The 25408-nt window shown below is 31.5% G+C and overlaps 2 long non-coding RNA genes across 2 annotated transcripts; one reads left to right on the top strand and one right to left on the bottom strand.

Annotated features, from left to right (window-relative positions):
* Window positions 1-466: 466 nt before the first annotated feature.
* LOC136980077 (uncharacterized) lies at window positions 467-5401 on the bottom strand. Its single transcript, XR_010881494.1, has 3 exons — window positions 5329-5401; window positions 5041-5137; window positions 467-621 (listed from the first exon to the last, which is right to left on the bottom strand). It is a non-coding gene; the product is annotated as an uncharacterized lncRNA (long non-coding RNA).
* A 5251-nt stretch (window positions 5402-10652) lies between these two features.
* Window positions 10653-11597, top strand: LOC136980069 (uncharacterized). The gene is made up of 3 exons (XR_010881492.1): window positions 10653-10745; window positions 10833-11250; window positions 11376-11597. It is a non-coding gene; the product is annotated as an uncharacterized lncRNA (long non-coding RNA).
* Window positions 11598-25408: the final 13811 nt, after the last annotated feature.

Below are 25408 nucleotides of genomic sequence, written 5' to 3' on the forward strand. Positions count from 1 at the left end.
CGAACGAAACGAATACATTTTGACTATTTAATGAAAAATGTGTAAAAATATTTTTTACTTTACTGATTATACCGATTTTTATATATAAAATTTTAAACATAAAAGTATAATTTAAATCTTCCGAATTTGTGAATTAAATCGTAATGAGAAAGTAAACTTAGAATATGCAATTAAACATATTTTAATATTCAAATTTTCGTACATTCGATCTTTATTCTTCGTAGTCGTGGAAGAAATCGAAGCGATTTCTACCGATCGAAGCGACTGTAACATTTGCATATACCGTTTATGCATTTCCCACGTGTGTTGCATTTACCTTTGCAGCCTTCACATCCATATGCTTCCACCATCGAGAAAGTTGCTAAAGTAATAGTTACAAAATTTCAATTTAATTGTCTAATATATGCATTTCGTATGAAAAATCTTTTATACGTGGTTTGTTAAACGAGATAACTGAACACTTACCAATCATCACACTCAAGAGAAGAAGAACTAGAACGAATCCAAATATCTTCATCTTTCACAAATTCCTTCTTCCTACAAGTGAGATAATTTACAATTCTCACGTTGACTCAGGATATTTTCTTCATAATTTTGAAGTTTAGACTATTCAGCAGAGGGCTAGAAGCAGTTAAAATGGGATAATGACAGTATGTATGAAAAGAATTTTTTGTGGTTTTAATAGAAAGGTGTCAGATCCTCCAATAAAAGGCTGACACTAAATCGGTTTTAACCTTGTGAATTTTCTACCTACGTTTACTTGTTTTTAAAGAAGCTCGTTCTTCTAACCATTATTGCTGTTATTTCTGTGGTCGGATTAAAGGACTAATGATGGACTCAAAAATATTTTATTATTTTTTGTGAATAGTCTAAACTTCAAAATTATGAGATAATTTAGTATTAAATAATGTATATTAAATGCGAAATTTTTAATTTGCTAGATATTATACCGACTTTACGAAAGAAAGAATAATTATTGTAATTTCGGGGATCTTCTGATGTGTTTTTGACCACTTTAAAGACACTTTACATGTCACTATAATCTGTGATCATTATTAGTTTTCGGCTGTTACATATAACATCAGAGGGAAAGTATGGAGATCGTGTAAAAGCTGATCCAGACTTTTAAATTTTTACACTTTAGACACCTTGGAACGTCGAGAAATGTGAAAAAATCGTCCGTGATTTTTCTATGTATGAATGTTAGTGTTGTATCTGGGGAGAAAGCGATTTTGTTCACTCTCTTTGAAGCTTAATAACTCCTGTGCTTTTTGTCAAAAATGTCTGAAATTTTGCACAGAGGTTTGTTATTAAGAGACTCATACTATTAAATTTCCGTCATTAAAGGTCGAGTGAAAGGCAGTTAATGTGAGTCATGTGAATCTCCATCAGGGTCAGAATTAATGACGATTTCACTCGTTATTAGCATTTACAATCTTTTTCATTATAAAACCCGTCCCTACTCTGATAATTAAGTTTTTTGCTATTTTATAATACAGTAGAACATCGATTATCCGAATTGTTCAAAATAAACAAAAATTTTACAAATTTGCTGATTTGCACTTGGCGATTGCGACACTGTTTATGTACGTGATGGAATGCATAACTGTTTTTGTGCTAACAATGTCTCACCTGCCACAGTGGTCCTAAGCTTTTTAATACATTTTGCGTGGTAATAAAAATATAACTTGACATACATATTTATAAATAATTTATATTCAAATTACATCATTTCTATGGCCAAGGGCGGTGTAAGGCGTGGGCGACGTGGGCCACCGCCTACGGCCTCGCGGTCCGAGGGGCCTCGCGCCTCGAAGGTTTATGCATTACTTAAAAGCCGTGAACCCAAGAAAAAATTTTATTCGTCATAAAATGATAAATAGTTTGCATTTTAATGAATAAAAATTTGACAATTTCAACTGCGTTTTATTTTATAAAATCCGTCTTCTTGCACTACCAGAGGGCCTTTAAACAATAGGCAGTGTTAGTGCTAGTCAGTAGTAGTCCAAATTCAAAATGAACGTTTGTTTCTTGAAACTTTGATTACGATTTAAATACAGTACAGTATTATTTTTCGATTATCCGGATTTATCCTTATCCGTACTACCTTTATTCTAAATTAGTCCGGATAATCGAGGTTCTACTGTAGTTAAAATATAAAAAAATTTTTAATAAAATATGATAACAGATGGCGCCACCAAAATTCTAAATGATGCAAGGAAAGTTGAGCAACTCGTTGTTCATTTATGTTTTGTAAGTTGTTCTGCGTGTGAATCAAATTTAATTAAATAATGTAAATTAGAAGACAAAAATTAATTCTCAAATATTTAGTGCTAGATGTGTATGCAAGGCACTTCGATTATTTTATATCATAGTATAATGTAGTAACGTTAAACATTAAGTTAATTAAATATACGAAAGTATATATATTTGAAATCTGGAAGCAATTTCACCACCAGAAATGCAAGATATTTCATAGCGAAATAATTGATCCATGAAGTAGTCAATGAATACTTTTAATTAAATTATTTTCATCTCGCTGTTTATCCGACATTTGAAATTGTTGCATCCAAATAAGTGATTTAATCAATTGCCTATACACATAAACATGGATGGAGTATTATATACTGTACCTAAAGTATGTACAGTACCTAGGACTTTTCAAAAAATTCGTACTTACCATTGGATGAATGGATAAAATACCTGAACACTGGCAGTGGGTTTACGTATGACGTCGGATTGGTCAGCTAAAGAATTTCGTGTATTCTTCACTTGTCTAACACCTAAATAGGATCCAGTTTCCTATTTAAAAAATCTCTCCGGAATGCAACCCTTTTTGGTATGTTACGATGAAGTACAGGGTGTTTTTTTTTAAACTGATGGTACTCTGAGACATCTGTAGAGCAATATAACAGCCGGACTGTCGCCAAATTTGGGAGAGTGACTAAGGACGACATGGGAAAGAGATTCCGCGAAGAAAAAAGTAGTACCAAAATTTGCCGGTAGGGGTGAATTTGGCGCTGTTGCAGCGAAACAGCTAAGAATTTGCATAACGCGCATATAACACCTCAAAATGCAAATTCACAATGACGTAATCGACAGCAGCACCACCTAATTTGAGCTTAAAAGACAAGGACAAAATTCCGAAGCGCATTCCGGATGTCAGCAGAGTTCAATATGCATCTTTCGTTACCTCAACGTGCGTTGCTTGTGAAACTTTATTAACTTAACCAATCGAGCGCACAGTGCGCTCTTCCTAAGTTTAGAACCCGTAACAACTTGCGCAGAAGTCCTCTATCAGTTAATACATTGAAAGACTTGATAGAGCAATTTGAAGAGGCAGGATCGTTAGCAGTTCGGCCTGGTAAACGGCGGAAACACAGACAGCTAGTGATGTCGCGACGGCACTCGTTTAAGGTTCACAGGGGACCGTTGCTGGTAGTAGCAGCGCCCGGGGAGTGGCACGACAATTGGAAATGGTGCCTTCAACGGTATGGCAAGTTCTGCAAAAAGTTCTGAAGTTCTATCCATACAAGATAAGCCGCCTGCAAGAATTAAAACCAATCGACCACGCTACACGGTTTACATTTGCTCTGACATTTCTTGCTGTTTCGCAGCAACAGCGCCAAATTCACCCCTACCGGCGAATTTGGGTACTACTTTTTTCTTCGCAGAATCTCTTTCTCACGTTGTCCTTAGTCACTCTCCCAAATTTGGCGACAGTCCGGCTGTTAGATTGCTCTACAAATGTCTCTGAGTACCGTCAGTTTAAAAAAAATACCCTGTATTTCATCACAGCAAACAGAATATGAATATTCGATTCATTTTATAGAAATCTGGTTGATTGTGCAAACTACTTATTGAAACTCATTTACAAAACTCCAACTCCAAAGACGAAACGATAGGTTTTGAGAAATACAAATTTCCTTGTGTATTTTAACGTACAAAGTGTTTAACGTACGACTGCTCGAAAGTCAAGAATTTGGCTACGAAATAATCACCACCAAATAAAATTTAAGCAATGACTCTTACAGGTAAATATAAAGAAAATCCTTATTTCACGAAAACGTAAGAGTAAGTAATAATGTGAACAGGTAGATGTTTTACTTAAAAAGTTATTTATTCTATTTTGAGTACAGTAGAGCGTCGATAACTGGAACCAATTGGGGACTGGGGTCGTTCCAAGTAGTGATTTTTTCCAATTTCCGATTATATCCGAAAAAATATATTAACTTGTCCGATGTTCAAATTTTTCTCCGTTGCGTGTCGCTTCGTGGTGAATTTTCGTCGATTTTAAGCCTAACGAAAATTTTTATAATAATAATCGAGGCTATCGTATCGTTAAAAATTATTTCTTTATTTTGTACAAAGAAAATAAATATATTGAAGAATATAAAAAACATGAAAATTATACTTTAGAAGTAAATTTAGTATCAAAAACGTTCGATTCAGCACGACACAGTCCGACTGAAAATCGTGCCGATTACCGGCGATTCCGATTACCAGGGTGCCGGTTTACGACTCTCTACTGTAACAGAAAAATAACAATAGGAAAGATACAGTCGTCGATAGTATCGTACTGTACCTTACGATGTAAGATGTTTTTAAAATTGGAAGTGACATACGAACAGTAAAAAGATCTACAGATCAAATAAATATACGCTTTTTCTTTGCACTTCAATGTTATTTTACTGGAAGCTTGCAATTGTCACGGGGGTTAAGCCATGGTGTTACGCAACAAAGTAATGGTAGAATACATTCTTAAACGAGTTTCCATTGCTTTACCACAGCAACGGCAGAGGCGTATCAGATTAGGAATATAATAATTCCTATTTATATTATCCATGTTATGCTTACATTGAAATCGTGATTTATTTTTACGTAAAATACGTGAACTACAGCGAATACAAATTGTTCATAGAACAGTTGTGTCGTGTGATCACGACTAGCACACGTCGCTCATTCACTACACAATTTTATACACTTTCTATATGCCTAAACGCTTTCCAGTACAATAGAAAATAACTTAAGAATACTCACGATCGGAGGGTTTACTTTCATTCACTATTTGTATTGGACGGCTAAAATTTAGAAATAATGCATGTTGGATTTTCCTTCGTGGATATTTTCGTCTTTTCTAGAAAATTCGTTATAATTGCCACAGGACTTTAATAACGGAAGTTTTTCGAATAAAAATTGTGATATGATTCAAATTACTGAAAAATTTCTTCTTTAGTAGTAACAGTTATCGCCCGGATTACTATCGATTGTTATTGCAGAATAGAAATTACCATTAAAATCACATTATAAATTACGTGCTGTACTTACCGATTGTATAATGCTGACAAACTGGCGAATTCTCCAATTCTGATGACATGAAAATTCTTCCTGTAGTCAATATATAGAGCTAGAAATTTAAATCCAATTGGTTGCATTGGTATAAAATGTGTTAATATTACGTATAAATTGACGAATAAAAGAGATCCACGTTTTATTTCAGGGGGATGTTATAATAGATTTATTACTTTAATAGCAATAACTTTTAAAAAGTAAAATTACCAATATTGGAATATAATTATTTATATCTTTGAGAAATAAGTAGATTATTGATTCAGCTAGTAAATAAAATTAAAAAGTATTTTGAATACTAATTATTATGCCTTTGTGTCCTTCCTGTCATAATTTAAAATTTCGTATACTAGTAGATTTTATATATTAACACGACTAAATAAAGAACATTATTTTTGATCTGTAAGACTAAATATCTGCATCCATAATTTCCAGTATAATAAGTGCTGTTAATATATAAAAAGTACTAGTATACGAAATTTTAAACTATTTTGAATACTATTTAGTGAAGAGAATTAACATTTCTTCCTACGTGTTCGTTCGTATCATTATTAAACTTTCTCGGTGTATTTTTACAAATGCGTAGCCTAAATCATAATAAAATATAAAAACTGTCGATCTTAAATAAATTACGTCACTCTGTATAAATCCTGTATTTCATAGTGAGTCGTCAGTGAAGAACGTAGATCTTGCATTAATACAAATTTAGCATTAATACAAATTAAAGGGAACGAGCAATTATTTATTGTGACATCGTCACAATGCAATTTTTAATCATATGGTGCTGTCAACTAAAACATTATGATTTAAAACTAACTTTAATATTAATTAATTATAATAAAAATGTATTGAAAAAATGTTGCAAACAAATATATTTCTTTTTTGGTAAACTAAAACTTTCTACGAGTAAATAAAATGTAATTTGAATCTTATTGAAACATTTCAACCATCACATTCGTATCTGCCAAAGCAATGATTCAATTTGTCTGAAAATTTCAAGAAAAAATTTTCATAAAATGCACCCAAGTTATTATGTTTGAAATTGGGTTAGCAAAATTGTCCGACTCCACACATAAACTAACATTTGTACATGCCGAAAAAACACCAAATTTTTTGCATTTTTTGACGTCTCAGTATTCCCTGAGCCATGTAAAAATCTTGGAGGAGTGATATTTTCATGTGTGGCTATGAATTTTACTGTGATATATATTTTTAACAGCGAGAATAGTAAAATATAAATATTTTTTTAATAAAATGAAGCAACAAAATGAATTATAATAATATATATTTGAATTAATTTCCGAATTTGGAAATTTTTTAAACAATTTTCATTTATTTCAAATGTTTCTTAATTGTATCCCCGAATTTAGTCGAAATTATATGTTTTTAATATACAGTAATATAGTTCACATTGATGAATATTAAATTACAAAATTGATGCGAATAATTATTTGTGGCATCAAGCCTGGATATAGCAATAAATCTTTTATGATTGTGAACAATAAACTCTCATATCGCAATAAAATAATATAATACAACAGAAACTACGATAATTAAATATTAAATGCATAATGGCACAAAATACTTTAAACAATAATTTTCAAACGATTACGATTTATTCATAATTAAATAATTATGCCAGTCATACCACACGCACACTTGTAGATGTCGGCCATCCCTGCATTACATAGCAATTACTGAAATTTATAAATTAAATTAATAAAATCTAATAAATTTTATACATTTATAAAGTATTATAGTTTTTAATATGCACCAATTTGTACTACTCATCTCTAAATCTACTGAAACTTTATTGATCTAAAGTTATCGATAGGAAAATGAATCTTTACTGTCATTACGTTTTTATTATATACGCTTTCTTATTTAAATATTATTTTATGACAGTTTAGTTGATATTTATCGATGACAGACATAAAATATTTATTATTTCTTCCAGATTTCGGTGACTTAACTTCATAAATCATGACAATTAAATACTTATTTAACTCATATATGAGAATATAAATAATTTTAATTATTTCAAAGAATACATTTAAATTTCTCTTAACTCTTATCTCCATTTGGGCTATAAGAAGAGTCACTTTTTAAGAAAATCCATTACGAGTTCGGCTGGGCGGTAAGGAATGAAACTAGATATATATAACTACGGACCATTCCCAAATAATCCTAGATTTTTTGACACGTCTGGTTTCGGTACTGGAATTCTCAGAGCGGTAGGCTTTCACCTTACCCCCTCTGAATCGGGCTGTCAGTCAGAATTCCCTATATACAAATTAGGAATGTTCAGGAACCTCAAACAATTCGTGCCACAGACTCGAATTTGGCTACTTTCTTCCGTTAGTAACGAAAGAGTTGGATAGTGTAAATTAATTAATTCAGAATATTTAGAGAAATATTTTAACTGTTGGTAACAACACGAGTTACATCCCTACAAGAAACTTGTTTTTTAACCGGAAAACAGTGTGCCATAGATTTTGTTCCTGGAGAAATATTTAATACTGTATTTCATTATCGAAATTTTTCGTTATTTTTGTGTATTTCCCTGATGTCATAAATGACTTTTTACACTTAAAAGTAGAATTAATACACATCGACATCATACAGAAACTGTCGACTTCAGACCATTTTCACAAGTCATTTTACAACAGGATTTTACAAACTCTAATTTCGGATATCATCGAACAAGGATTCGTAATTTGCAGAAAAGTTAAAAAAGGCGTTGTGTTCGATCTTTAGGAAATAGGACATAAAAATCGTTTAGGTTCTCCAAGTTGAGGGTTCTTCATGGGGCTATCAACCTCATAACGGAAAAATTAATATGTTATGTAACTCAAAGACATGAATAGCGGACTGAAAACAATGATGAACGACCCAGCGAAAAGGGAAGAAAAGGGAAATGCAACCAGAAAAATGATATGTGGCTACATGGAACGTAAGGACTTTGAATGAATAATGGCTCTACGTTCACTCAATTAAGGCAATTAACGCAACTAAGGACCTGATAAATAATAAGGCATCAAGATGTGATAATATTTCAGCAGATATAATTATGTATGGGGCAAACTTTTGATGTCTCTTGTTCACCAGTTGATAGTGGAAGTATGGGAAAAGGAAGAGATGCCGGATCAGTGGAGGCTGATCATTGTGTGCCCAATTCATAAGAAGGGGGAAAGAGCAATATGTGAAAACTATCATGGTATATCTTTACTTAGTACCGTGTATGAGGTCTTAACTAAGGTCATGGCGAAGAGGCTCACTCCCAGTAGAAGAAAGACTGGGTAACTACCGGTATAGAGTTAGGCAAAATCAACGACAGATCACATCTTCACTATTAAGCAGATAATGGAAAAGTACTGTGAGTTTAATATAGATGTTCACCAGTTCTGTGTGGATTTTCAGCAGGCTTTCGATAGTGTGAAAAGGATGTCTTTTACCACACTTTGATAGATATGGAGTTTCCATCTAAATTAATCAGATTGGTGCAAATGACTCTCACCAGCACGAAATGTTGAATCAAAGTAGAGAGAAATCTCATCAAAGTAGTTGAAATTAATCAAGGTTTGCGGCAGAGTGATGTGTTAGCCATACTGCTGTTTAAGGTAGTTCTGAAGAGAGTGATAAGAGGAGTGGAGGGCAATTCACCAACTGGCAATCTATTCAACTATGTTAGCCAAAATTTCGCTTATGCCGATGATGTTGGCATGCTGTCCCGTAGCCTGGGAGAGCTGAAGGTAGGTAAATTGAAAAGTGAGGCGGAGAAATTCAGACTTCGTGTGAACCACAGTAAAACGCAGTACTTGCTTTTGTCTAGGAAACTTTCTGCGAGGGAAGACAAATAATTCAAGCTAAACGGTGTCAACTATGTCAGAGATGGGAAATTCTAGTTCCTAGAAGTACTGGTAACTAGTGATAACTACTTAAAAGAAGAGATAAAGGCAAGGATTGCAGCGGAAGATAGAGCTTACTTGGCCCTGATTAGAGTTCTTAAATGTCCTAGCCTATGTAGAAGATTCAAGGTGGCTGTTTATCGTACAGTTATTAAACCGGTGGTGATGTATGGTTCAGAAACATAAACAATGACTGGCTGTGGAGGAACTCTTGAGAAAATAGAAGAGGAAAATTTTAAGAAAGATTTTGGAGAAGTGTGTGAGACGGGGGCAATGGAGGATGCAGATAAACAGTGAATGGGTAGAACCGTATGGTTATACTGATATTGTTGTGGAAATAAACAGTAGCAGACAGATGGTTGGAGTATGTTGAGAGAATGTCAGATGATAGAGCTGCCAAGAAGATATATAGAGAAAATCCGGGTGGCAGGAGATGTCAAAGAAGACCACGAACTTACTAACTTTTTTCTTCTTATCACTTTCGTACATAAAATATTCTTTTCCATAAATTTTCTTAAAATTTTTATTTTTAAGCGCTTTCCGTAATATTAAGTAAATTATTAAATCCGTTAATAAAATTCCCACTTCATTGTTATTATTATTATCTGAAATTTTCAAAAAATACAATAAGTATCTGATTTTTTCATCCAACCCTTTCAAAACTTCGTTGATCCCCAGGAGTCTTTATCGACCCTTTTAGGAATCCCTGTATTACAAAATATTTTAAAGAAAGTTTAGTACTGAAAAATTTTTACTAGCATATGTTATTAAAAATATCATTATTTAATACACCACTAAACTTTGTGAAAGTAACGTTACCAAAGTAATAAACCGATAATTAAACTATTTTATCGTGGAACTTCCCGATTCGTTAACTGATACGTAATTACACATTTTACAATTAAACCAACCAATAAGAGTGAAGTTTATTGTTTCATGATCTGTATATATTGCTTATTGAGGAATTTTTACATTATGAATTTGTCAGAATTACAAAATCAGTAAGTACATAATTTTCGTTGTTTGTCTTAGTTTTCTTCTTAGTTGAAACTTTAGAAATTACCAAAATATTTAAATGTTGAATGTTTGGTGTTTTTATATACGGAAAGTAAAATTAATTTGTCATTAATTTCAACTATATTCCTAATTTCAACAAGAAATATTTTTATGTACACTGTTGTGTACAATGACGATGAGATTTTTAATGATACTACGTCTACGAAAGACCAAACTTTCTACGAAGAAAATTACTTCGTGTTTTTAAAATATTTGATGAAATTATAATTATATTCTTCCTCCACTAAAAAAATTATAATTGTCTATAAAATAAACATATAAAGCATTGAATAATCCAGAACTAATTTTTGTTTTTATAATTATTGTTTATGCAGGTAAGAAAAACGTCACTTAACATTCCTGCTACAGAATATAGAATGTACAGTACAGTTTATTGAGAATACAAAGTGTATAACTCTGTAACCGTTCGACGTAGGTCAATAAAATCTTTCAGCAATCAAATCGTTGTAAAATTCTGACCCTAACTGATGTGTCATATGACACCATTTTCATTTACAGTTGCATTCAATATGGCCACCATAAAGGTGACGCCATGCACGTAACACACATCAATCTGTTTCTCCCTTGGTCTAACGTGTTTCTGACACCGGCGAATTAACTTTAGGTACATTCTATGTTCTGTAGCATAAAAGTATGATGTACAGGGGCAAGCTACTATTAGTTTGAGGTGGAGAGCATATATTTTAAATTAAATAAAGTTAAGTGTTAAGAATGTTAAGTGACTTTTTCCTCACTCAATGCATTACTTAATTAATTTAATACGCAATACCACTGACAATACACAATAATCGTAGTTAGATTATAGTAATGTGTAATGTGCCTTACATTATCCTCCCACTTACAGGAAGGAAGAATTCGTGAAATATGAAAACCTTTGGATTTCTTTTAATTCTTTTTGTCTTAACTGTGATGATTGGTAAGTAATCAGTCATTTCATTTCATGAAGCACACGAGAAAATTTTTATGAAATATTACGTATATTCTTAATGCAATATACATAAGTTTTCCATTTTCATTGAAATTTTATAATGTTTTCTTCAGCTACTTTCTCAAAGGTGGAAACTCTATGTTTGAAGTGCAAAGGTAAATGCATATTACATGGAAAATGTGTAAACGATAAATGCGATTGTTTTGGTCGAAGTGTTTCGTCATTCGACTACAAAATAAAATGATCAGATGAGTGTATGTAAAGTAAAAAATGAAAATATGTATAAATGCATATTTTGTGCTTATTTTTCATTAAAATTATAATTTACAAATTAATGAGACGTCTATTATGAATAAATACATTTTTATAAACAACCTACAGCGTGCTCAGCAGAAAATAATACAAAAACTAAACCAGCACCTGATCACGCGCTGAGAGATATTTATTATTAACACAAACGTTTTCAATCCAAGCAATGGATCATCATCAGGTAAAATAGAACATTACAAAAAATAGAACAACAAGTTCAAAATACAAAAAATATAACGGCTAACCAATATGTAACTAACAGCACAATAACTTTTCGAACTATCAAAAAATTAATAAAAATGCTGCTAAAATTAAAAATAATAATATATAACAAACAAATAGTGTATACAAAATAATAATACTTCTGCCTTAATAAACAAATTAATAACACTAAATGTTAACACTGCTTAATAAGCTGTACAGAGTTTTTCATTTAACAATACATATTGATAAAGCTACTGCTCTTATTTGAAGTTTACAACTGCAAACTTCCATGCGGAAGGAAGACCTTCGGCATCTCTTGCGTTGATGCAATTCCCTTTAAGTTTGCTTTTATAGATTTCTAATTTTTCGGCCGTTCTTGCCAAGGACGGCCGAAGAATTATATACTGAAACAAATACAGAATATACTGAAGGATATATTGAAACAAATAAGAATACCAAGGATATACTGAAACAAATACACTCCCCGTCCTTGGCAAGAACGGCCGAAAAATTAGAAATCTATAAAAGCAAACTTAAAGGGAATTGCATCAACGCAAGAGATGCCGAAGGACTTCCTTCCGCATGGAAGCTTGCAGTTGTTAACTTCAAATAAGAGCAGTAGCTTTATCAATATGTATTGTTAAATGAAAAACTCTGTACAGCTTATTAAGCAGTGTTAACATTTAGTGTTATTAATTTGTTTATTAAGGCAGAAGTATTATTATTTTGTATACACTATTTGTTTGTTATATATTATTATTTTTAATTTTAGCAGCATTTTTATTAATTTTTTGATAGTTCGAAAAGTTATTGTGCTGTTAGTTACATATTGGTTAGCCGTTATATTTTTTGTATTTTGAACTTGTTGTTCTATTTTTTGTAATGTTCTATTTTACCTGATGATGATCCATTGATTGGATTGAAAACGTTTGTGTTAAGAATAAATATCTCTCAGCGAGTGATCAGGTGCTGGTTTAGTTTTTGTAAATACATTTTTATATTTTCAATTTTATAAAGAAAAGTCGCTGTAATTGGTCAAATTTAAAATCTTTAAATACATTACTTACAAAATCGTTCGTGAACAATGTTTGCTTACACAGTGTGCTGGTAAAGTTCTTCCACAGTGGGCTGGTAAACGGGAAGAGCTTCTCGAAACGAATTGATGACGTCAGAGGCAGATTGCAGATAGAAACAGTTAAACTATGTCACGATGTGACCACATGGAGAAAGTACTTGGGCGTGGTCTACTGAGGAGTGATTTTACGATCCTAGTGTATTATGTAAGGAGAACTATACAAGGACAAGAGTAGATGGTCTTATTAAGGAAATACGAAGAAAAAAACACTATTTTCTTGATATGAAATTAAAAATTTATATTAAAAATTCGTGTCGAATTATTTAGCTTAAGATATAAAAGTACAGTAGAGCGTCGATAAGTGGAACCAATTGGGGACTGGGGTCCTTCCAGTTAATGATTTGTTCCAGTTTCCGACTTTGTACGAAAAAATACATTAACCTGTCCGATGTTCAAATTTTTCTCCGTTGCGTATCGCTTCCTGTTGAATTTTTCTCCGTTGCGTGTCGCTTCGTGTTGAATTTTCGTCGATTTTAAGCCTAACGAAAATTTTTATAATAATCATCGAGGCTATCGTATCGTTAAAAATTATTTCTGCATTTTGTACAAACAAAATAAATATATTAAAGAATATAAAAGACATGAAAATTATACTTTAGAAGTAAATTTAGTATCAAAAACATTCGATTCAGCACAACACAGTCCGACTGAAAATCGTTCCACTTTCCGGCCATTCCACTTACCGACGTTTCACTTATCTACGCTCTACTGTATTCTTCTCGTGTTTCTTATTGTGTTTTCCGGAAACTTGATTGACAACTCGATGACCAATAGAAAAGATGGTTTTCTTATTTAATTACAATAAATGAAAGAGAGTATTCGAGGCACAATATTACAATGCTCCTATGTAACAAACTGCTAAATAAGCGAGTCAATATTAGTTTTAAATATAAAAAATAAATGAAAATGTTAAAGTTTAAATAACTAAATGAAAAAATGTTATTTTCCTGCATCACGGTTTCATTTATTTATAATGAAAACAGGGGTTTTATGTTAGGCGACAAATACGCTTTTATTTTTGTGATTACGCTGCAATTTGAAAAAATTGTAGACATAAATTACCCTTGTTGTTTGTCTGTCCGCCTGTCTCCCGTTAATTTCGAGAACGGAGTTAGACAGATTAATAAAGATGACACCAGATATGAAATATTAGTTGTAGGAGAACCCGATTAACATGATAGGAACTTCCTGTTTACACCGATAGTCACTTTTGAATGCAAATATTTTTCCTGAAAGGTGTTAAATGACCGACACGACTTGATTGTTAAAGGAAAAGTAAGATATACAAGAGTAAGCCACTATTAATTTTAGGTGGAGAGCATATATTTTAAATTTAATAAATTTGAAACACGATTTATTTGTAGTACTCAACACATAACGCATACGAAATGGTGTAAAAGTAATTTCTTGTACACACAACTGCTTATTAGCACGAGTTATGTTACCGTGCATTGTTGGAAAAGGTGTACTAATAATTAATAACATCTAAGTTTAAACAGCCAGAGATATCAATTGAAGTTAGATGAATATTCTTTCTGTATTTATCCTATAAAGGGAGGTATAGAGCGGCAACACGCAATGTTTTTCATATCGTTATTAAATAAAATAAAGAATAACACTAGTGATATATTCGAACTCGAAATACGATAAATGAGGTTATAACGGGGAGAGGTGAGTATATCAGAATAATTTTCATAAAATTATTCATATTTTGATCGTACAACACTTAAATGATTTTCGACCGACATTATGATAATATAATAATTTGGAAAATTTTATTGTTAATAATATTATTAAAATATTAGAAATATAGCATAGTATAGCATAGTTTAAAATTCACGATTTATTGTTTTCATATAAAAGATTCCACTGAAATATCATAAAATAACACAATAAACAAAAATAATACAATTTATCCTAAATTCTATGGACCTGGATATAACGAATTTCGAACATAATAGACGTCAGTTACAACGAAAGCGTAATAACATATCCAAGTGTTGTGTTTATTTCTCTTGTATTTATGACAATATAGATTGTTTAACTGTTTATACTGTAAATCCACTAAAACTGCATTGGTCTAACGTTATCGAAAGGAAAACAAATTTTTCCTGTTATTACGTTTTTATTATTACAGTTCTTTATTTAAATTTTATTTTATTGACAGTTCACTTGATATTTATCGTTGACAGCCATAAAATATTTATTGTTTCTTCCAGATTTCGATGACTCAACCTCATAAACTCGTTTTCTATGACAATTAAATACTTATCTAACTTATATATTAAAAATATAAATAATTTTGATTAATTCAGAGGATATTTTTACATTTATTTTAACTTTTTTCTACATTTCGGCTATACGAATGATCATTTTTTTAGAAAATCCATTACGGGTTCGACACCATACAATGTGCTTTCCTGCTATTGTCCTCCCTTTACACGTTATCTACAGCAGAAATATGCATTCAATCTAAATTCAGCTATTTCAATATATTGCTTATAAAAATAAATACATTTCATAATCTATTGTTCGTGTAAGTGTGAGTGATGCGCAGTTTATTGTGCAAAATAACACTCAGTATATACAATTAGAAGTGTTTAAGTTGGCACCACGAAGATCTTGTGTTTTGCTACTATTTATAATAGGAAAAAAGCAAGAATAAGAATATCATAAAATAAATAATTCAGAATTGTTTAAAAATTTTTAAGATATTGATTAAAACAGTAGTGAGACCCATGAAAAGAGTTTGAGTTACAATGCGAAAAGCGTCATATTCTTTTATTTCCTGAAGAAGCGTGTAAACTTTTCATTCGCTATTTATGTTCTTCACTGACGATTCACTCCGAAATACAGGATTTATACAGACTGACGTAATTTATTTAAGATCCACAGTTTTTTTATTTTATTGTGATTTAGGCTACACATTTGTAAAAATACACCGAGAAAGTTTAATAATGATACGAACGAACACGTAGGAAGAAATGTTAATTCTTTTCACTAAAGAGTATTCAAAATACTTTTTAATTTTATTTACTAGCTGAATCAATAATCGACTTATTTCACAAAGATATAAATAATTATATTCCAATATAGGTCATTTTACTTTCTAAAAGTTATTGCTATTGAAGTAATACATCGAGTATAAAACTCTCCTGTAAAAAAATGTAGAACCATCCTATTCGTCAATTTATACGTAATATTAACACATTTTATACCAATGCAACCAATTAGATTTAAATTTCTAGCTCTGGTTTTGTATATATTTGTGGAGATCGGGATCTCTATATTGTGAACTTTTATAATCTCTATATTGCAGTGGCGTGCCGTCATTGGAAGCGATGGAAGCGCCGATTCCACCTTCCAATGATTTTCCCTTGAATTTAATAAAATATAAATTTTCATATTTTAACGTACTTTGAATTAATTAAAATTAATATTTTATTATAACTGCATTATGTATCTTTTACAAATTTCTATACTACATGTGAAAAAAACGATAAGATTGCTATTGTATATTCGAATAATTCGGTGGCGGAAGGAATGTCGAAACCGGGTCAGTCTCCAATCAGCCAGATTATATAGGCATTAGCACATGCGGTTTACAGTGCACCAACCTCACCCGGTTTAGCTGGTAGAAGCGACACACTCGTAAAGAGTACAGCTTTATATCCCGGAGCGGTTGTGGGCTGTTATCCGCCTGCCTGCCAACTTCCAAGCAGCCAGATTATAGGCATTGGCGCATCCGCTTTACATAGCACAAACGTCACGGTTTAGCTGGTAGAAGCGACACACGCGTAAAGAGTACGCGACTTTATATCCCGGAGCGGTTGTGGGCTGTTAGCTGCCTGCTAGATATTCGGCCACCCTCGCCCGATTATATGAATAACGAGGAGACTAGATCAACGGCGGGCAACCCGCAGGCCAGCTACGGCTGGCGAAAAGTTTCTATCCGGCCCGCGAGATCTTTAATAGATTATTAAATTGGAAAAATAACTAATTAATAGTTATTTTTCAATTCTTTGTAATTTTCGAAAACGATAAGAGCTATTCAATGAAAAGTTAAATACTACATAAATGTAGTAATTAACTTTTTATTTATTTATTTCGTATTTGCAGACTAAAAAAATTACGAGTCACAAGAAGGCGTCAATTAACTACTACGGCGCGGAAAAAAACGTAAAATTTATTCTGGCCCATGTTATAAAAAAGGTTGCCCACCCTAGACTAGGTTTATAACAACCCAACCGATAGGAGTTTACTGGCACGTTTTTATGATAGTTCTGTATAGTTGACAGGAGTTTAAAAAAACTCCATTAAAATATTTGATATATTTATTCCGCGTTTATTCCGCTCTCTCATCTTATATTACTTGCGGATTTCAATGTTAAACCGGTGATATTACGATTTAGTATGTCCCATCTGTAAGGGGATGCAGAAAAAACGTGTACAATTCTAGTACAGTGTTAAAAATTAACTGTTACTTTGGCAGCATCATTTACAACCAAATTTAATGAATGAGACGTACAGTACATACAATGGTACAAAAAAAAGCTCTAGAATTTATTTTCCTTAAATTTATGATTTATATATCCGTTGTCATAAAAATTTGTCTTTGCACTGTTTTCCCAAGACTACAGATATTCAGGTACAAAGTAACTGGTTTCGACTTATTTCTACTTAAGAAGGGACTAAATAATTAAGAGATTAGGGAATGGGGACATAAATAAAACCTTGTTGAAAGAGCCAAAATTTTACTTCAACAAAAGCGTAACAGAACCAATCACTCGCTCAGTACAGTGGGAAACTGATTTCCGTGTACACCTGGTATTAAAACGAATTAGTTAGAAAACGAATGATTATTAAGTTTAACATAGATTTTTACAGCTACGGTGAGAAACGTTTAAAATTTACAACAGCCCTGTGGCGTCCTTTGAGATATACTGGTGATGCGACAAAAGAGGCATTTGACATCGACCGGTATCGGCACCCTCGGGATTTGGCACGCACACACTCACTACACACCTACCTGGACCGTCACTAGTTCCATCCATTAGCTACTCGTATCAAGATATTTGACTAAGTGGATTGTTTTAAGATTTAAAAAGTAAAGACTATTTTATGTTATTTTTATGTACGTTTCTTTACAAAGCTATATTTTAATTATAATTTTCTTTAAAAGTATATTAATACAATCGAACAATACATTATACCAGGTATGTATATCCACCGCACATTTTATTTCACCGAGTATGTTTTTATAATTTATTCATAATTTTAGCCCTTATATCGTGGCTAGCGATTCAGAATGTAATTGTGATATTAAAAATACATTTAGAGAAGTTTACAGTTTTTACTGGCTTATCGAACAAATGAATACGAATGGACCCTTTTTTTTTTTTTTTTTTTTTTTTGTAACTCTTTCCGCCCAGTGGGCACTAAGAGGGCCTCTTATAGCAAGCCCATTATGGGTTCGGCCAGGCCCACAATGGGGCGGCCGGGTGGTGAGGGACAGGAACCGACATATCCAGACGGACCAGCCCCCGAAAAATTCCTGGGGATTTTTCGACCCGTACGGATTCGATCCCGGGTCCCCCAGGGCGGCAGGCTGCTAACCTTGACCGCTCGGCCATCCGGCCACTACGAACAAACCCTAGACCAGTGATTCTTAACAGGGGGCCGCAGCCCCTGGGGGTCCATAAGAAGTTTGCCGGGGGCCACCAAATTATGCAAAATTTCCTTCAGAATATAATAAAAAGAAAATTGATGTATAATCCGAATATCGTATTGAAAAGTGAAATAAGAAAGATAAAGTTTTCCTATTTAGTTTTTATTTATTTATTTTGTATTTCTTTCTACATACAACTTTGTTAGTACAGAAGAAATAAATGTAAATATGCTACTTACACCGCAGTATTTACTTCTTTTATTCCAAAGCAATTTTAAGAAACTATTAATGCTTGGAATTTTAAAAATAATTAGGAAAAATATTAGGCTTTGAAAATTTAAATATTTTGGCAAAAGATATGCAAAATCCTTACGACAAGTGTGCGTTTTAGTTTTAGTTTAGTTTTAGCATCGGCATTGGATCGATTTATCGACATGTTTCTTATTTTATTTTCTGTTTAAAATTAGTGAGTTTTTATGTTTAACCTCTTAACAGTGAAGGACGGAAATAGCCGTCCAAGGCGATCGAGTGGCAGTGGTGAAGGACGGAAATAGCCGTTCAAAAATTCTTATAAAATACCTGGACCATTTCGTGAAGTCGTAGAATTTTCACGAGTAGTTGGGTTCTCCAACTTTGTTTTGGAATATCCTTTAGTTCTCGAGAATTTACAATAAAAGAAAGAAAATTAAAATAAATATGAAATTTTAGACGGCCATCTATCGACATAAATCGAATTTAAATCTCCCGCCGTCATCTGATTGGTTAAAAAAATTAATATTCCTAATTGGCTCGCGTCAGAAAAAAGTAGGTGTGACTTCTGTAAATGACGCTATCGGGAGTGCACCGATGCGACCGGAAAAAGTAAACAGCCTACGTCATTAGTCTAACGGTCCTTGTCTGACCTACTTTTCGTAGAATCAACATTGGAGTAAGCTGTAGTAAAAGCGTAGTAGTTTATAGTAAAACGGTCTTCTCTAATATTCATAGTACTTTGTAAAGCTCGGATTTCAATTTAATAAGTATTATTTAGTTCAGAAACATTATAAATACATCATTAAGTAGGAGAATAACGAAAAACTTTATTTTTTAGTATAATACAATTTACAAAATCGAAAGTTCGTATATCGTAATATTATAAAAAACTACATCGAAACATACAAAGTCACCTAATTTACTTAAATTCAGTTCATTATACAACTGTGGATACTCTTGCCTTCCTCAGTTTCCTCAAAACAAAACTCGAAAACTTCAATTAATTCTATAAATATTTAAGCGCCATTACTATTCGAATTAACTGTAATTACAAATATAACTGAAAAATATTTTCGACATAAACCCTAGCCAATAATTATCAAAACAAAATTCTTCAAGTGTAAATTTTTCTGATCGAGTAATATGTAATAATAGTTTTATCTATTACTCTTGCCATATTCAACTTTCTATGTTCACATCCATTTAGTTTCATCTAATTACACTTTAAATGTAAAAAAATCTACCAACAAATAAGTTTTCTAATAAAGATACTACTTGCTAATTAAAGTTTGTATTCTTCTTTGACGTAGTTCTACGTTTTAGCACTAAATTAGTAGACATGTCTAAATAACACGCTTATAAACACTAAATGCCATAAATGTTTCGAAATTAGAACTAGATAATTATATGCACAAATAAATTTACATGCCTTCATTTACATCCAAACAAAGATCAGTTCTCCCAAATTGTCGAAAAATAAATTATTTTCAACTTTTCTTTCTGAATTTAGAAGTAATTCACAGTAAACTTTATGCCTTAAAATATCCATTGCAATCAACGCAAAATGTATGAATCCACGTAATAAAAAATTATCGCAGTGAACTTCGAATAAACGAGAAACACAGAATTATCGAACCGCACTTTACGAAATCTGGCGCGAACTGTCGTATACAATAAACAAAACGAAAATGCTCTTGTCCAATGTCATCACGTGACAAAAAGTTTCTAAATAAACGCTAAAAGTTTTAAAGAATTCTTTCACAAAAACCGATGAATTTAATTAATACACAATAACTAAATCTGCTTAATAAAGGTTAATAATTTTCCATTATAATTATGCAAATTAGATATAAAAAAGATCATCGCGCAAATTCTCCCGCGAACCATGGATGACTCTTACGTCATCTGGATTGAAGTTTCCTGCAAAATACTGAAAATTTTTATATAATTATTTTACTAATCCAGCCAAATTTAAATAATATAAAATGTCTAGATCTGTTTAATAAAGATTAGTAATGTACTATCATTAATATGGAAATTAGATATGACAAAGATCACTGTGGAAAAATTCCCGCCAAGATAAAAATAGCTTTCGGTCACGTGATCACCAAGAAATACGCCTTAAATTTAATGTTTGTGTACAAATTAATATATTTTAACTAATGTCATCGTTTAAAATTTGATGTTTCTGTAAAAATTAGTAAATTGTAACAAATTTCATCAAAGACAACAGAATAATTTTCAGCTTATAAAAACTCTACAATAAATGATTATTTCTTCGAAAGACGTCGATATGCACGAATAAATAATAAATATACAATAATGCTTTTATCCATTTTAAGTGGATATTGTAAACATTAAGCTATTTAATTTGTTTGGCTTTTATAATTTAGTTTCCGAATATTTTACTGTGAAATTCCATTTAGTAAACAGAAACAAAGACAAGCTATTAATTATAAACAGGACAATAGAATAATTTTTACGTAAATTGAGTGAAAATACAGAAAAAAACGAATTATATCAAAGATGGGGACAAACAAGCTTACATCCCCAGAACAGAGCTTATAATTTGTTGTCAATTTCAGCCTGTTCCTACTTTGACTGTTTTCTGTTGGTAAACACTTATTTTTTTAAAATAAAAGTACTTTGTTGTTAGTGAATAAAGATAAAAGTATCGAAATATAATATTCAGAATTAAAAATATTGATGTATGTCCATATTAGAAATGTTTTCCGATATTAGAAATAATATCACGAGAAAAACATTATATAAATGAAATACGGCCATAAACAATTTCTTTCTGTCAAATAAATTACGGATTAAACAGGCTTATTTAGAAACATTCAATCGCGAATACCTGACTTTAAATATACAGAGGTTACAGTATGCTTGTTATGTGATAGTTATCTGCGTTTACAAATTAACAGAATTTTCCGTTTTTATACACATTATTATGCTATAATCTAGGAAACTATGTTTAATACACAAGACATACTACAGAAAGGGTAAGAAAGGAATGTCAGCCATTGTAACTAATGTATTATTGAAAGTTTCATTCATATAGATAATTAATTTTATCAAGATACATTTCTCCAGAAGAAAATTATCGATATTTCTCGTAAATATAAGTAAATTTTATTATAATTTAGATAAAAACTCATTTTTTCCCCACGCATGGCTTCTTTCTCCTCCCTCTTAATCCTATACTTGGAACATTCCATTTCATAATTTGATGTAATAATAACGTTTAAAATGATTCTAAATAAAATATTGACACTTAAAGTAGGTTAATATATATTGTCACGAGTCTCAGTTGTATTCATAAAAATATAATAATCTATACAATAATACTTTCTCACATGCTCCATGTGTTAAAGTTTGCAGCTGTAATTGAAGTAATATATAAAGAAACAAAATGTTTATATTATCAATAGTTATAAAAGATATCTTATTTTCACGTAGAAAAACAAAATAAGACAGAAGAAACAATCACACGATATCTCTATCCAGGACATTCTATAATTGATTTTAAATTTCTAATGTCAACATACATGAATATTTTTGTGTGTGTGAATATTATATTTCGATACTTTTATGTTTCTTCACTAAGAACATCTTAAAACATTAACTTTTTACCAACAAAAAACAGTCGAAGTAGGAACAGGCTGAAATTGACAACAAATTATAAGCTCTGTTCTGGGGATGTAAGCTTGTTTGTCCCCATCTTTGATATAATTCGTTTTTTTCTGTATTTTCACTCAATTTACGTAAAAATTATTCTATTGTCCTGTTTATAACTAATAGCTTGTCTTTGTTTCTGTTTACTAAATGGAATTTCACAGTAAAATATTCGGAAACTAAATTATAAAAGCCAAACAAATTAAATAGCTTAATGTTTACAATATCCACTTAAAATGGATAAAAGCATTATTGTATATTTATTATTTATTCGTGCATATCGACGTCTTTCGAAGAAATAATCATTTATTGTAGAGTTTTTATAAGCTGAAAATTATTCTGTTGTCTTTGATGAAATTTGTTACAATTTACTAATTTTTACAGAAACATCAAATTTTAAACGATGACATTAGTTAAAATATATTAATTTGTACACAAACATTAAATTTAAGGCGTATTTCTTGGTGATCACGTGACCGAAAGCTATTTTTATCTTGGCGGGAATTTTTCCACAGTGATCTTTGTCATATCTAATTTCCATATTAATGATAGTACATTACTAATCTTTATTAAACAGATCTAGACATTTTATATTATTTAAATTTGGCTGGATTAGTAAAATAATTATATAAAAATTTTCAGTATTTTGCAGGAAACTTCAATCCAGATGACGTAAGAGTCATCCATGGTTCGCGGGAGAATTTGCGCGATGATCTTTTTTATATCTAATTTGCATAATTATAATGGAAAATTATTAACCTTTATTAAGCAGATTTAGTTATTGTGTATTAATTAAATTCATCGGTTTTTGTGAAAGAATTCTTTAAAACTTTTAGCGTTTATTTAGAAACTTTTTGTCACGTGATGACATTGGACAAGAGCATTTTCGTTTTGTTTATTGTATACGACAGTTCGCGCCAGATTTCGTAAAGTGCGGTTCGATAATTCTGTGTTTCTCGTTTATTCGAAGTTCACTGCGATAATTTTTTATTACGTGGATTCATACATTTTGCGTTGATTGCAATGGATATTTTAAGGCATAAAGTTTACTGTGAATTACTTCTAAATTCAGAAAGAAAAGTTGAAAATAATTTATTTTTCGACAATTTGGGAAAACTGACTTTTGGATATAACATATGGATTTACATGAAAGTATGTATTATTGGGCTACTAATTTATTTGTGTTTATGTGTATTGTTGTACTGTAACTTAGTTTGTTTTACTATGTTCGAGAAAGTAGGTCACACATTGGATTTCTGAGATAAAACTGTCAGCTTTTTCAGAGTGAAGCGAACCCACTCAGTGAAGTGTTTTAGGGAAGTTATGCTTTCATTTCTGATGCATGCCAATGATGAAAATTGTTTTTAAAATTAAATATCGGTCAATGACGATAACATATGTTATAAATGTGAAGATGAATATAAAAATATTTCTACATTTTTTTATTGTTTTGTTGTTTCTTAAAGATTAATTTATTTAAATTTATTATATGTCAAGTAAGTTTATTTACAAAATGCTAATATTTTAATTCGCTTTAATATTTCGGCGTAAATTTGAACAAGGAATTTTAAAATTTTAAATAAAAGATATACTGAAATTTTCTTTTATTTACAATGATTACGTCACTTCTACAGAAAGTAGAACACGAGACGACCTTCACCCACATTTCAGTCTGGGGGGAAAGGCCGCCAGTTGTAGTCATAACAACCTTTACGTCTTCTATTGTTGTGGATGAAATTCGTTAACTGTCAATTACATTTTCTTGAATTTGATTCGCAGGTTGGAAAAAATCGTCATTACTTAAATGCCTAAAACTTTAAAAAATTTTATAAAATTGAAAATAAATTCAAAAGTTTTGAAAAAATCGTATCGGATAAAAAATCAAAAAAGAATTTAATATAAATTTGAAAAAAAAATTTTTAGCAAAAAATTATCGCGAAAAAAATTCATATATAAAAAAATTATGTGACAATAAAGAACGATTTTTTCTTTACAAGACGTAACTGTTTAAAAATTTTTTTTCCTAAACGGAAACGAGAAAAACGCGTGGGAAAATTCTTAAAAAATTTCCCACGCTTTAGCTCCACAACTAAGTGAAAGTGCTACGGCTGACTGTTCCACTGTTAAGAGGTTAATTGTGAAGTTTGAATGTTATTTAAATAGATAATGAAATAATAAAGTTATGATTTACATTTATTATATAAAAAATAAAGCAATAATAAAAAATCAATTTATTATAGATAAATTATCAAATTATCAAATATAAATTATTATTAAAAAATGGGGGTCACAAAACAATTATGAAATATTTGGTGGGCGGCGAGTATAAAAAGGTTAAGAACCACTGCCCTAGACCATCACTGACGCGCAATTAACTGATTGCCCCTCGAAGTCGGCTTCTTACAGAAACACAGCTTTCCCTGTCATCAAATGTCACGGCACGCCACTGCTATATTGTGAACTTTTATAATCTCTATATTGTGAACTTTATCATCTGTATGTACTTTTATAATCTTTTAACTACATTTTATACAAACTCTACATTTTATACAAAACGGAACGAAATAGACCAAAAAGGGTTAGTTAAACAAGAAATCAACTGATAAAATTTTTTTGATAAGATCAGTTTAAACTCGATTCCCACGAGTTGAGTTCCTTGTAAAGATGAGTCAAATTTCGGTGACACGACTACGTCACCAATAACGTTATTGGTCCAAGAAGATCATCTCTTCTGACGAAATCAAAGAAGGGCCTGCATACCACCTCTCCATATAAAAAGGGAGTACGATGAGTAAGACGGGGAAGTTGTTACTAACTGTGTGTGTGCAGCCGGATGGCCGAGCGGTCAAGGTTAGCAGCCTACCGCCCAGGGGACCCAGGATCGAATCTGGACGGGTCGA

This window comes from Centruroides vittatus, unplaced genomic scaffold, assembly GCF_030686945.1.
Source record: "Centruroides vittatus isolate TY-2023 unplaced genomic scaffold, ASM3068694v2 contig_663, whole genome shotgun sequence".
NCBI lineage: Eukaryota > Metazoa > Arthropoda > Arachnida > Scorpiones > Buthidae > Centruroides > Centruroides vittatus.